At 32.7% G+C, this 12,979-nt stretch overlaps 1 protein-coding gene across 1 annotated transcript in view; it reads right to left on the reverse strand.

The window, feature by feature from the left end:
- LOC140434951 (ADAMTS-like protein 4) overlaps window positions 1–12,979 on the reverse strand; it is a 1,118,363-nt gene that overhangs the window by 616,504 nt on the left and 488,880 nt on the right. The window lies entirely within an intron of this gene.

The raw sequence follows: 12,979 nt of genomic DNA on the forward strand, positions 1-12,979 counted from the left end.
TTGTTTTTTGTAGTAGTTTATAAAGTAACACATTCTTAGACAGAAGTAAAGCATTAATTTGAATTTTTATTATTACTTGACATTTTTAGTTTTACATAGAGTAGACTATACAGTGTGTCCGTCAAGTATGGAATAATTTCGATATATGTAATATCCTAAATGAAAAGCCTTTTTGAAAAAATCTAAAATACGTCGATTTTTAAATTTAATGTTCTACATTTTACTATAAAATTTCATTATACAGTGATGACGTCATCCGCTCTTTTTTTAAATATAACACCCTGTATGTTAGGACATTTTTAGATCAATAAAAATGAGCTGATTTCAAAAAAGTATAATACTCGGGTCTAATGGATATAATTTGAAAGATATGCGTTTAGAAAATAAATTATTTGATAAACGGCGTTAGGCTTTCACGGCCATCGTCTAACTTGTTAAACTGTTTGTTCGGGCTGTTAGGCCGTTGTCTTCTGAGATTAGTTCTCGACGTTTCGCCAACACTAGGGGTTGGCATCTTTTGGAGATGTTACTGCTTCGCTTGTAACCTTAAACTGACCAGTTTCAGGTTCTGTATAAGTCGCTCTGATGAGTCCTATTAGGATGCAATACGTATAAATATATAATCTTTATGACTACTAGAAACCATTTCTGTAAGGATTTTTGCTTAGATGAGGAGATATGTTGTAGAATGCCACTTTTAGCCCTATTTTTTCTCTTTATATCTTTTAGCATCGTCTGTTTTGTCTTCTAGTTCTTAGAAATCTGTTCTTTCTAAAGCAAAAATGTGGATTTTGGTTTCGTCAATAGAAATCTTAGGATTTCTACTTTCGTGATTCATCTTAATTGACTTAGCAGCTGCCTAAATGTAAATTGTTACTGTGATGAAGAGATAATAGCTGGGATCGAAATATCGTGTAAGGCTTTTATTACCTGGAAACAGATTTTATGTAACAGAAACCTGTGGAAGCTTATTTGCACGAAACTCCTAAAATGAAGACCTTAGGAAAATAAGTTTTGTTCAGAACGTTTTTAAAGTTTAAAACTCTGTGATTATATTAGATTATGTTAAAATAAATAAAAATCAGTAATAAAAAGATGAAAATTTGTTATATTAATTGTTGCTTTTCCCTTGTAGAGAGGGATTTATTACGTTATTTTCCTATAAAATCATTGACTGTCTATTTTTTTGTAAAAAATAAAACAGAAATACACAAATATATTTTTAATGCAAAAAATATCAAATAAAACATTTAACAATATAATTCCAGTTTTCCATGTCGCATACCATTGTTGCCAACTACTAGGATTACCTGGACCTATCAGCGTTTCCCCCTATTTGGAATGGACATTTCAATGGAAAAAAAAAGTTTTTTCCCTGTACAGGGTTTTTTTAAACACTTATACATTATTTATGTTTTTTAAATAACATACATATAAAATCAGAATTTGGTGTTTATTGAGAATAATCTAAGTGTAAGGCAAATAGTTACCATGTCCGGATAGTATTATGAGGTTTTTTTCATGGTTTTTTCCTTATGATTTACTATGGAATCACTTACAGGAGAAATTTACTGTCATCATGGCAAACGTCTTTTTAAAGACGAATCACATGCCATGATTTCTTCTGACGGATATTCTCAAGTTAAAGTTGCTTTCATGTAATCGAAAGAACTATCTTACAATAAAGCAGTCCCAGAAACGTAACTCAGTAATGTTGGCAATATCATTTTTAAGCCGTCTATTTTAAAAATGTATAATATATGTCTGAATTGTCAATATAAATGAGTCAGATAAAATTAAATTATTCGAAGAAATTTTCACCAAGTAACAAAAAAAAAATTGTTTAGTTTATTAATGTTTGTATTTTAAGAACGATTTCCGAAGTGGAGATTGAAATGTCAATAAACTTATTTTAAACTTCAATTGTGGCTTATTCCCATTAAAATAGTAATTGATTGTATTATTGTCAGCAGAATAAAGGCTATAGACAATTCATCTGAGACAGAATATGAGAAAGTATAACAATAAACTGTTACTGAGAATTTTATTTCCCTCCGAAATAAACATACCAGACGATAAGTTGCAAGGGACGGGATTTATTCACGTAAGGGATGTATGTGTATGTATGTGTGTACGTGCGTGTATGTGTGTGTTTGTAAGAGATAGAAAGAGAAAGAGAAAGAGAATATTATTTTACATTTTTTCCAAATATTATTGCGTATACCTAATTATAATTTTAGGTAGGTATTATATAAATCGTAGAACAAAAAAGATTAAAGTGGTATGGACATGTAAGAAGAACTAGCGACAGCAGATGGATAAAGAGAATAACCGAATGGAGCCCCATAGGAAGGAGGAAAAGAGGACGACCCCGAAAATCCTGGAGGAACGAAGTAGACGACGCCATGAGTAAGAGAGGCCTAAACGATGGAGAATGGAACAACAGAGAGAGATGGAAACGGTTGAGCGAAAGAAGGCAGTGAATACTGTAGAATCCCTAAATATATATATTATATAAATCGTAATGTTTTTCATATTTTTTTATTTATTTTGTTTTAAAAAAAATAATTAGTTGTTGTTAATACCATGTACTTTGGAACATGTAGGTTCCTTATAACTATCGAATATTTAATGTATAAGATTTATTTGATACGCCCCTAGCTATGTATAAAATTTCTTGAATTTCTTGTTGTGTTTCTGCGACATCCAAAAGATTCTATATTCTCTATTTTAATTCTACAATCTTGAAAGCCAAGCACCCTTAAGGTTCATTTTCCTATGAAAAGCGTCATTGAAAAAATTCCGATTGGCCGGCAGCGAGAACTTGTCAAGCGGAGGGTAGAAGGCCAGAGAGCCAGTAGGAAGAGTAATCGAGGTCCGGTTAAGTTGGTATTGAAATTTTGAAGAGGAAATATTCGGCGTGTGTAGTCTTCAAAAGCCGGCAAATTTTTTTTTATTTAAATGGTAAATTTATGCTCAAAATGTAATTTAGCAGTTTTTTGTTGAGTTTATAATCCCCGATTGTTTCGTGCTGTGCCTTAGTTGAGAAATTTGTTGATCCGAAATCCGAATCAGTTCCAACTTCTTAACAATTGTCTATATTTATGTTCCATGGTAAACCAATTCCAGCTTGAGTGGGACCCAGTTGTGTGTTTGCAGTGTTTTGATTTAGTCTCAATCCCAAAAACTTTCTTAAAGGAAATAAAATTATAAGTTTTATGGATTAGCTTATTGTCGTATTAGTTTTCTTTAAATAAAGTTAACCGTTAAAATTTAATTAATATTTTAAAAAAGTTTTGACATTTCATTTCGAAATATGACAGTCAGCATTATCCTATTTTTTGACAAATGGTACATAAGCATAAATTTGAATTGTTTTGTTTGAATTTGAAGGTTAACCTCAATGTAATCTACATTGAAAAAATCCAGATATTTTCATTTTAATAATAATTTAAATTCTGATAGTGTCCCCAACGTCTGAAGTTTGTTGTAAAATGTTACAAATAGCGCCATTGTAAGTTCTGTTTTTGAATTTTGTTATTATTATTTGTATTTGTAACTGTTTATGGGGAAGTAATAATAAATATGTGATGGTTTCTCTCTAAACCAAGTGTAGAATTGTTCCATTTAAAAAGATATTCACTCTTTTAATATTTTTTTTTTTAGGAAATAACAGCCTTTCTTTCCATCTAGCAGGAAGATTCTTGTAAACGGAGTCCTTTTTAAACAGTTTAGGAACCTTCTTGTGTTGTGTTGCCCAGGAAGTCTATGTAAGTATTTTTGATTTTTCTTTTTGTAGTTGACACTCCTAGGCCCTCTTTTATTCGCTTAGTTATGAGCTAGCTCTCCAACCAAACCAAGAGTAGCCGTCCGCAGACGTTTCGGTTTGCTTGCTTACCCTATCTCCAGCTCAGTAATTTATGTCCCCAGTTTCAACCCCCTATAAATGATACCAAATATGGTAGGCAAAATATAACCGTTACAAAATGGCGCCCTACATGGAGAAAAAACGCCCAACATCCTGAACTATTTAAAAAGGACGCCGTTTACAAGATTCTTCCTGCTGTATGGAAAGAAAGGCTTTTCTTTCCTAAAAAAAAATATTAAAAGGGTAAACATTTTTAAAGGAAATAATTCTACACTTGGTTTAGAGAGAAACATTACATATTTATTATTACTTCACCATAAACAGTTCATCATCATCATCATCTTGGTGCTACAGCCCTTAGAGGGCCTCGACCTTCTCAAGCTTTCTACGCCATTCTATTCTGTCCCTCGCTTGCATTTTCCAGTTGCTGACTCCGATCTTCTCGGCATCTTGTGTTACCCCGTCCATCCACCTCAGCTTTGGTCTACCCCGTCTTCTCATTCCCACGGGTTGCGCTGTTAGAATCTTTTTTATCATGTTTGACTCAGGGGCCCGGGCTATATGTCCTGCCCACTGCAGGTGGTTTCGCTTAATTATAGTGGTAATATCTTTACCACCAAACGTATGCTTGTAGATATTCTGCAGTTCAAAGTTATATCTACGCCTCCATATTCCGTTCTCACAGACCGCTCCGAATATCTTGCGTAGCACCTTTCTTTCAAAAATGGATAGAGCGGATTCATCTGTTTTCGTTAGCGTCCATGCCTCTGATCCATATGTGAGAACGGGGACTATCAGTGTTCTATACAGCCTTATACGAGTTTTTTGAGACAGACGTTTGTTAGCTAAGTACTTTGATAGACCATGATAACACCTGTTTGCAATTATTATTCGCACCATAAACAGTTATTACAAATAAAACTAACAGAATTTAAAAACAACTTACAATGGTGCTATTTGTAACCGTTTACAACAAGCTCCAGACGTTGGGGACACTATAGGAACTTAAATTATTATTAAAATGAAAATATCTAAATTTTTCAAAGAAACTTACATTGAGGTTAACCTTCAAGTTCAAACAAAAGAACTAAAATTTATGGTTATGTACCATTTGTCAAAAAATAGGATAATACTGACTGTCATATGTAGAAATATCAAAACTTTTTGAAATATTACCTAATTAAATTTTAAAATTATTTGCACTTAAAGAAGAATAATATGAAAATTAGCCCATCCGTAAAACTTATAATTTTATTTATTACAGCTTTTTGACTTGTCATGACAGCAAATTTTTTATTAATGAAAATGTCTCTTTTAATGAAGAATTGTTTATTTTTACTTTGAAAAATTTTAACAAAAAGTAACTTATATCACTCTGGCTGATCTATTTCCTTAAAGAAGTTTTTGGGCTTTAAACTGGATCCAAAACACTGCAAAATAACATACAACTATGCCTCACTCAAGTTGCAAATTGGTCTGAAATGACCAGGGAATACAAAAAGACGGTTCTTTGGAAGTTGGGCACTGGATTCGGATCTCGGATTATCCTGGATGACAAAAAACTGCAATATTCAAAGCTCGGCCTCTCAAACGTTCCTGATTGAAACCATGTAGACCTCTAAAATTGTTGGAAACGCCGTTTTACAAATCTCTCAGAAATAACACAGCATAAAACAATCAGTGATTAACTCAGACAAAAGCTGCCACATTACATTTGAGTATAAAATTCACCCCTCCACAAAAAAAAATTGCCGGCTTTTGAAGACTACATACGCCAAATCTATCTTCTTCAAAATTGTAATTCCAACTTTACTGAAACTACACATTTAACTGCTACTATAACTTTACACTGTATTTCCATGACAAAAACGAAAAACGAACAACAATAACGAATTTGAAGAATAATCCGGACTAAACAATGATCCAGACGTATTGGAGATTCAACGTAGAGTAAATAAAAAAACGAAAACCGAACACACAATAACGAATTTACGAAAGAAAAATCCGGACTCACAACCAAATGAAACGCTTTCAACCACGATCAAAAGAAGGCAATTAAAATTATTATATATAAACCAGAAATGTTTATATTATCAGTTCCAGCGATGCAAAAGGATTGAAAATATTTTTCGGCGTTTTGATACATACAGGGTGATTTGAAATGCTACAACTTCGTATGGATGCTAAACTGTCGTATGGATGATTTTGTATGCACACCGAACAAATTTAACTTTCAATAATAGAAACATGACAAAAAGATTCATCACATATTTATGAAATATATCCTTTCAACGTTTTACTCATCATGTATTTATTGAAATAAAACTTGGCGTTTGGAAATTATACACTCCTATGTATTTTGAAGATGGTGGTCAAGAAAGGTGAACGATATAGAAACAAATAATATACCGATTGCGAGAGGGGTTAGGCAAGGATGCGTCTTGTCTCCGACGCTTTTCAACGTGTACTCACAGGTCATATTCAGAAAAGCCTTATGGGAAAGAAAAGAGAATAAGAATTGGTGGAGAAATCATAAACACCATGAGATTTGCAGATGACACGGTAATTATGGCTGAGAGTATAGAAGAACTACAAACTTTACTAGATGCAATAAATAGTGAATGCATTCAAATGGGACTTGACATCAACACAGATAAGACCAAATTTATGATAGTATCAAGGAGTCCAATAAATAATGAACAACTAACTCTTGGTGGACAGCAAATAGAGAGAGTGACAAAATATAAATATCTGGGAGCTCACATCAACACAGAATTAGATCCAGACCAAGAGATCAGGGTACGAATAGAAATGGCAAGGGCAGCGTTCTTAAAATTCAAGCAATTGTTCTGTGACAAAAATCTGAATACTGCGCTGAGACTGAGGTTCGTTGAATGTTACGTCTGGTCGCAACTATTGTACGGGGTAGAAACATGGACACTAAAAGCGCAAATAGTTAAGATGATTGAAGCCTTTGAACTTTGGATATACCGGAGAATGTTGAGAATTCCATGGACTGCCAGGGTCACCAATGAGGAAGTGATGAGAAGGATGGGTCGAGACAACAAATTGTTGAGAACGATAAAAGTACGCAAGACTGCATACCTTGGACACATACTAAGAAATAATAAATATAGTCTTCTGCAGGTCATCATGCAGGGTAGAGTCGATGGCAAAAAGGGAATAGGTAGAAAGAGGAAGTCATGGCTGCGAAATATTCGAGACTGGACAAACATTACTGTAGACGAATTATTCCACGTTGCAAAAGACAGAGAAGCTTTTAAAAATGTGGTCGCCAACCTCCGTTAATGGGGACGGCATAGGAAGAAGAATGTATTTTGGGTCTCGAAGATTAGTAGTCTAATAATTTACTCATCCTTATCTTTAAAATATACTATAGTTTTAAATGAATCTTTATCTTTATAAAACGTTTATTACCTTCTTTATATCGCAATATGATTTGCCCTAATACAGACCTGCCTGAAAACATTTATTTTTATCCCAACATCTAATACTATTGAATTATTTATGTTGTTATTACGTACATTTATAGCGAATGTGCCGATATTATGCCAACCGGGTGCCAATATGCGCATAAAAGTCTTTTATCTCTCGCGCTAAATTCATCGATCGTGAATGCACATAAACGGAAAGACATTTCTTTAATTTATAATTCCCAGTGTTCATGGTACACTAATTGCTTGTTTATGATATCGATCAAGCGAACAGTTGAACCTACCGCAAAACAAACATCTTCCGTAATAGATTACACTATTGCTAACTGCCACTAGCAATTATACAGTGAGACTCATTGAATTGGCTAATGTACTTCAACGCAAACGTCACACAATTAAAGCGAGAATTGAGATAGATTTGTTCGAGCGATATTAAGTAACTCAACAATATAACGAGATGTATTACACACAGTTTCAAAAAAAGTAGCGCACAATTAAGTTTTTTTAATTCATTACGAGTTTTGTTTTACAAAATAAATTATAAAATTTAAATTTAATGAAATCAATACAAATTATCTAAAAAGCAATAAACAATCGAAACTCAGCAAAATAAAGAAGTCGAATACTTTTCGTTTATTTTTCATTTAGGGCACATTTGTAACCATTTCAAAAGTTTTAGAAAATTCATTATAAATTCGATTATTTTTTTTAAATAAAACTACTAACCCCATCTATCTGCCGAGTACTTGTAGCCGACTCAAGGATTCTTCTGTAATTCCCAAATATATCCGGTAGATGAGCACGTTCATTAACTTGTCACTCACGCCCAGATTCACAGCGGTAAGGATAGCATCTCTCTCTTTTTCTCTTAAAACGTCCAACCGTTAAGACGTGTTTCCGAAGTGGGTCTCTGTAGAAGTAAGCCGAGAAAATCCTTTTCTTGTCCATATATTCAGATAGATATTTATTTTTAGACCCTTATTGGAGAGGCTAGAATGCTGATATGTCTCTAATACATGTCTCAAGATAATATTGGTATGGAGTTATTCCAAATCCTGGTCCAGTAGCAGTATCTCTTTATGGTGTGCCTAAACCCTCTTATCTATGATGGTGTGGTAGATTGATATAGGATGGAGTCGTACCAATGGTTTCATTTGGTTGACTGATTAAATAGTGAAAAGAAACAGAGCATATCCTTTTTCTTCATAGTTACCAGCTATTGGATAATTCAGGTTGTACCAATTTTTATTATATCTTCTATCAAGAAAACGAGAAATAATTATGAACTCAAAGAATGAAAATATAGTGAAGTGTTTTAATTTTATTTAAAGGTTTAATTTCTCTATTATTCCTAGTTGATAAATAACTATATTATTTTGAATGTAAAGAAATTTCGAAATTTGGGGTTAATATATATATATATATATATATATATATATATATATATATATATATATATATATATATATATATATTCATTTACTTTATAACTAATTCTTAATTTAATACGATACAAAGTTTTTTTGTTTATAGTAATGTAAACATAAAATGGTATTTTGGTATCCTTTTGGGATGACATAACTTTTAATGTTTTGTTTTTGTTCATTACTAAGAAATAATAAAATATAGTTTTCGTGTAAACCTTCTATAAATCTTAATTTTTTCTTTGCTCGTCCCCTTCGAGGATAAACCAGGGGTGGCGTCCAATAATAAATTATAATTTCATAATATCTAATTGTGCTTAGATTTAAGATATGATATAGTTTCTATATGTTTAAAAAAAAACCCCGCCCAACTCTCTTCGACAATGAGCGATTCTGGCCTTGAATTTAATTTGTATGCCAAATGCTTATTAAGCAACAACGCTACACATTATAACAGAGCTGTCAACTCTTGACTCATGCACCACCCCGGAGTTACAATGACCATGTACGATATACCCAAGACCATATACGATATACCAGAATGTATTACGAGTACATTTCAGCATTCAATGACTTCGATTAATATAACATCAGGATTCCGTAAACCGAGTATTTTCCCTAATAATCAGGATGTTTTTGTAGAAGAAGATTTTCTTCATAGTTTCTCAGAGATCGAACAATCAACATCTTTAAATGGTACTGTCGAATCTCTAGTTTCAGATTCCTGCACAAATGACAAACAAAATTTTCCTACTTTAAATTTTGATACTGTGATAACAACACTTACTATTGACCATGATTCTGAAGCAACCGTCATGACAACAAAATCATTTTCGAGCCAACAAATGTTTCGAAGCTACCCCAAAGCCGCTCCAAGAAAACGAGTAGAGAACAGAAAGCGCGGAAAAAGTTTTATTCCAACAGATACTCTAGAAAAAATTGAGCTTCAAATAAAGAACGCTCAAAAACGCAAAGCTAAAGCTAAGACAGTAAAAAACGATTTATCGAATCCGAAAATAGTTCGTTAAGTAACCATGCAGAATCCCTGAACAGCTCATCTGAATATGATGCCGACCTGGATGTTCAATAACAGGGTTCGAAGAACTGGATAGAAATGCAGTAATTGATGACCATCTTCTTGTAAAGTTCGCAAGCAAAAAGTCAGTAAAATATTTTGTTGGCAAAATTTTGACTAATCTTTTCGATGATTTTAAATATGAGATTAATTATCTGAGAAGAAAAAATAAATCGAACAAGTTCTTTTATCCAAACATTCCTGAAGTTTTTAGTGTTTTATCGCAAGACATAGTGATGATTTTGATGAAAACATAGAGGCAAAATAATTGTGTTCAGTCCGAAGTGAATTTTGGTGCACTACATATTCAATGAACGATGTCCCGTTCTGGACCACTGTGTGTCTCAGTATGGACCACTTTACAACACTAAAAATTACTTTTTTTACACTTATGGTTTTAGGTTCAAATCTATTTCCGTTGTGCATTTTTGTAAAATAAAGACCAATTTACAGGATTATTTGTTTGTTTTCAATATTAAAAACCGTCTTACTACAGACCACTCTCCCCTAATTAATAAAAAAAAGGAAAATATTTCTAATAACTAAATTTTGCATGTTTGGCCAAACATACAAAATTTTCGCTGCTCATGTTAAATTGAAAGCTTTGCCAGGAGCGGTAGTAATTTTTTGGTGAATGTGATTGCAGGTTAAGGTAGGATTCTCATTTTTGCGTGTAACGTATAATATATGATGATGCACATGTGTTTTGGAAGAGTGACTCCGATCGGCATCATGCGCACCTGGTTAAAAATTCCTTGTTCAGTGCTCACCAACGCCAATCGAAGTCACAGCGATTTTAGACCCTTTTATAAGAAATACTAATGCTGGGATAAGCATGGAATATACCTGTCTACTGTTAGATAATGTAAGACGTAACGCAATTACATGAACAAAACACTTTTATTATAAAAACAATTAAAATTTTTCTCTTTCAAACACAAAACCTATAATTTAGCATGTTCATAGTCAAAACATTCTATACAGAATCCTGGTTTATTGGGACAAATTTCACAATGGTATTTAGAAACTTTTCGTATTTTTTTTTGGGAACATATCTTACTTCTTTTTGGTCTTTCCGTCGTTACAATTTGAAGAAATTTTTGTCAGTACGTGTCTTTTTCGTATTATTGGTGGATCTGCTTTGGGTTCTTCTTATAACTGCACAAAACTGACATTCTGTAATCGTAATAAATACATTTTTTGACCAGAGTATTTTTAAAACAATAAGTAGGAATTAACGAGCATCAGCTGGATACAATGAATCCCTAATTTTTTGTACCACCTTAAAGCTTTGCGTTGACTAGGATAATAAGCATTTAATTGATCCTGCCGGTGAACATCACCTACATACTTGTTAGAATAAAAAATTGCAGCCGGCCTTATTTTTTTTCGCCCCCTCTTGTCAACACATTTTACCATTTCTGCGTTATGTTCGTTTGAAATGTATAACCCCTCCCGTTAATCACGCCATTTTCCAATTGTAATATTTTTACAATGTGAAACAGTAAACTCTTCTTTTTTAATTTTTTTTTTTTTTTTCAAAAGATGTACAGGATTATGCCTTCTTTTATCATTTAGTATATCACTACAGTAAGTTCGACGAATAATTAGTTACCATGCCAGTTTGAATGAATTATATAAATTATCCCTATAACTATAAATGGAATGGCCTGAGTCAAAATAATTTTTTGCTTATTCTAAAACTAGTTTTGATAGTTTTAGAAATATTATGTTATCATTTGTTTTATGATTAACGTGAGTATTTCGTCATTCATTAGTAGTCGGAAGTGTTCAATTGGTTTATTATCTTCAGGAGTAGCTACTAATAGTTGATTTCTTTTTGTAAATTGAAAATGATTTATTTCGCCGGGACCGTTGGTCCACTTTGGTTCATAAACGTCCTCTTGTGCCGATCCTGCGACGTCGTCTTGTATTGTCCGGATCAATAGTTCAAATACACCTACAATACGTAGTAAATTATATAAATATTGGAATTTACTTTACTGGTCTCATCTAAATCGATGTCTTCCCATTCAGAATCCGATTCTCTCTCAAAATTATCGTTACACGATTCAACTAAATTGTAATCTTAAAATGGGGATAGTTCTAGGGAGTTGACTTTATACCATGTTAGTTAAAAAACTCGAACATCGAAGTAAAAACATTTGTTGTAAGTGGTATAATATTTAATTAAAAAACTTTCACCCTACGGTATATTAGAAAAATTCGCGTTATTGTTTTGGCAAACGGAAAACTACCTCGCAGGATTTTAACGAAAATAATGCAGGATTCTGGTGTCAACATGTTACCAATGAAAGCTCATCGGCGAATAAAAATCTAGGATTTTTAACCTTATTCATCATTATCTATTCTTTACAACCATAGAGCAATGCAAAGAGCGTTTTCTAGCTAGGCCATTTTATTCCATCCACATTAGATGTCTTATTCACCTTATATCTTAATATATTTTACGATATCGGGTCCAGGTATGTTCTATAAAGTTCAAAATTGTATCTTCTACTCCACACTCCATGGTAATTCACCGCTCTAGAGATTCGCCTCAGTACATTACTTTCGAAACATTTTAACATGTTTTCAATACTTTTTAGTTTTAGACAAAATAGAAAAAAAAAAAAAACAACTAACACATTGAGATCTATTTTGTCTAAAACCAAACCTAACAATGTACAAGAAAGGACAAACAATTGCATTTATAAAATACCTTGTGAATGCGATCAGTTTTATTTAGGTGAAACATCAAGGCCATTAAATGTGATCATCAATCTTATATTAAAAATAGAGAATTTGATAGATCTCAAATATGTAAACAAGCATGGGATAGTGAACATACTGTTCAATGAAATGATTCAAATATAGTCCTAAAAGAAACGAATGGTAAAAAGAGAAAAATCAAAGAAGCGGCTCGAATTATGCTAAATGAGACCAATTGTGTCGCAAATTCCTCGGCAGAATGTAGTAGGATCTGGTTACCCATATTAAAAGAGGAAGTTATTAAACATATAGAGGATAGGTACATCATTTATGTTTTTTAAATAACAAACATATAAAATCAGAATTTGGTGTTTATTGAAAGTAAACTAAATGCACGACCAAATACTTACCATGTCGGGATAGTATTATGAGGTTTTTTTCCTGG

Source organism: Diabrotica undecimpunctata, chromosome 2 (assembly GCF_040954645.1).
Source record: "Diabrotica undecimpunctata isolate CICGRU chromosome 2, icDiaUnde3, whole genome shotgun sequence".
Classification (NCBI taxonomy): domain Eukaryota; kingdom Metazoa; phylum Arthropoda; class Insecta; order Coleoptera; family Chrysomelidae; genus Diabrotica; species Diabrotica undecimpunctata.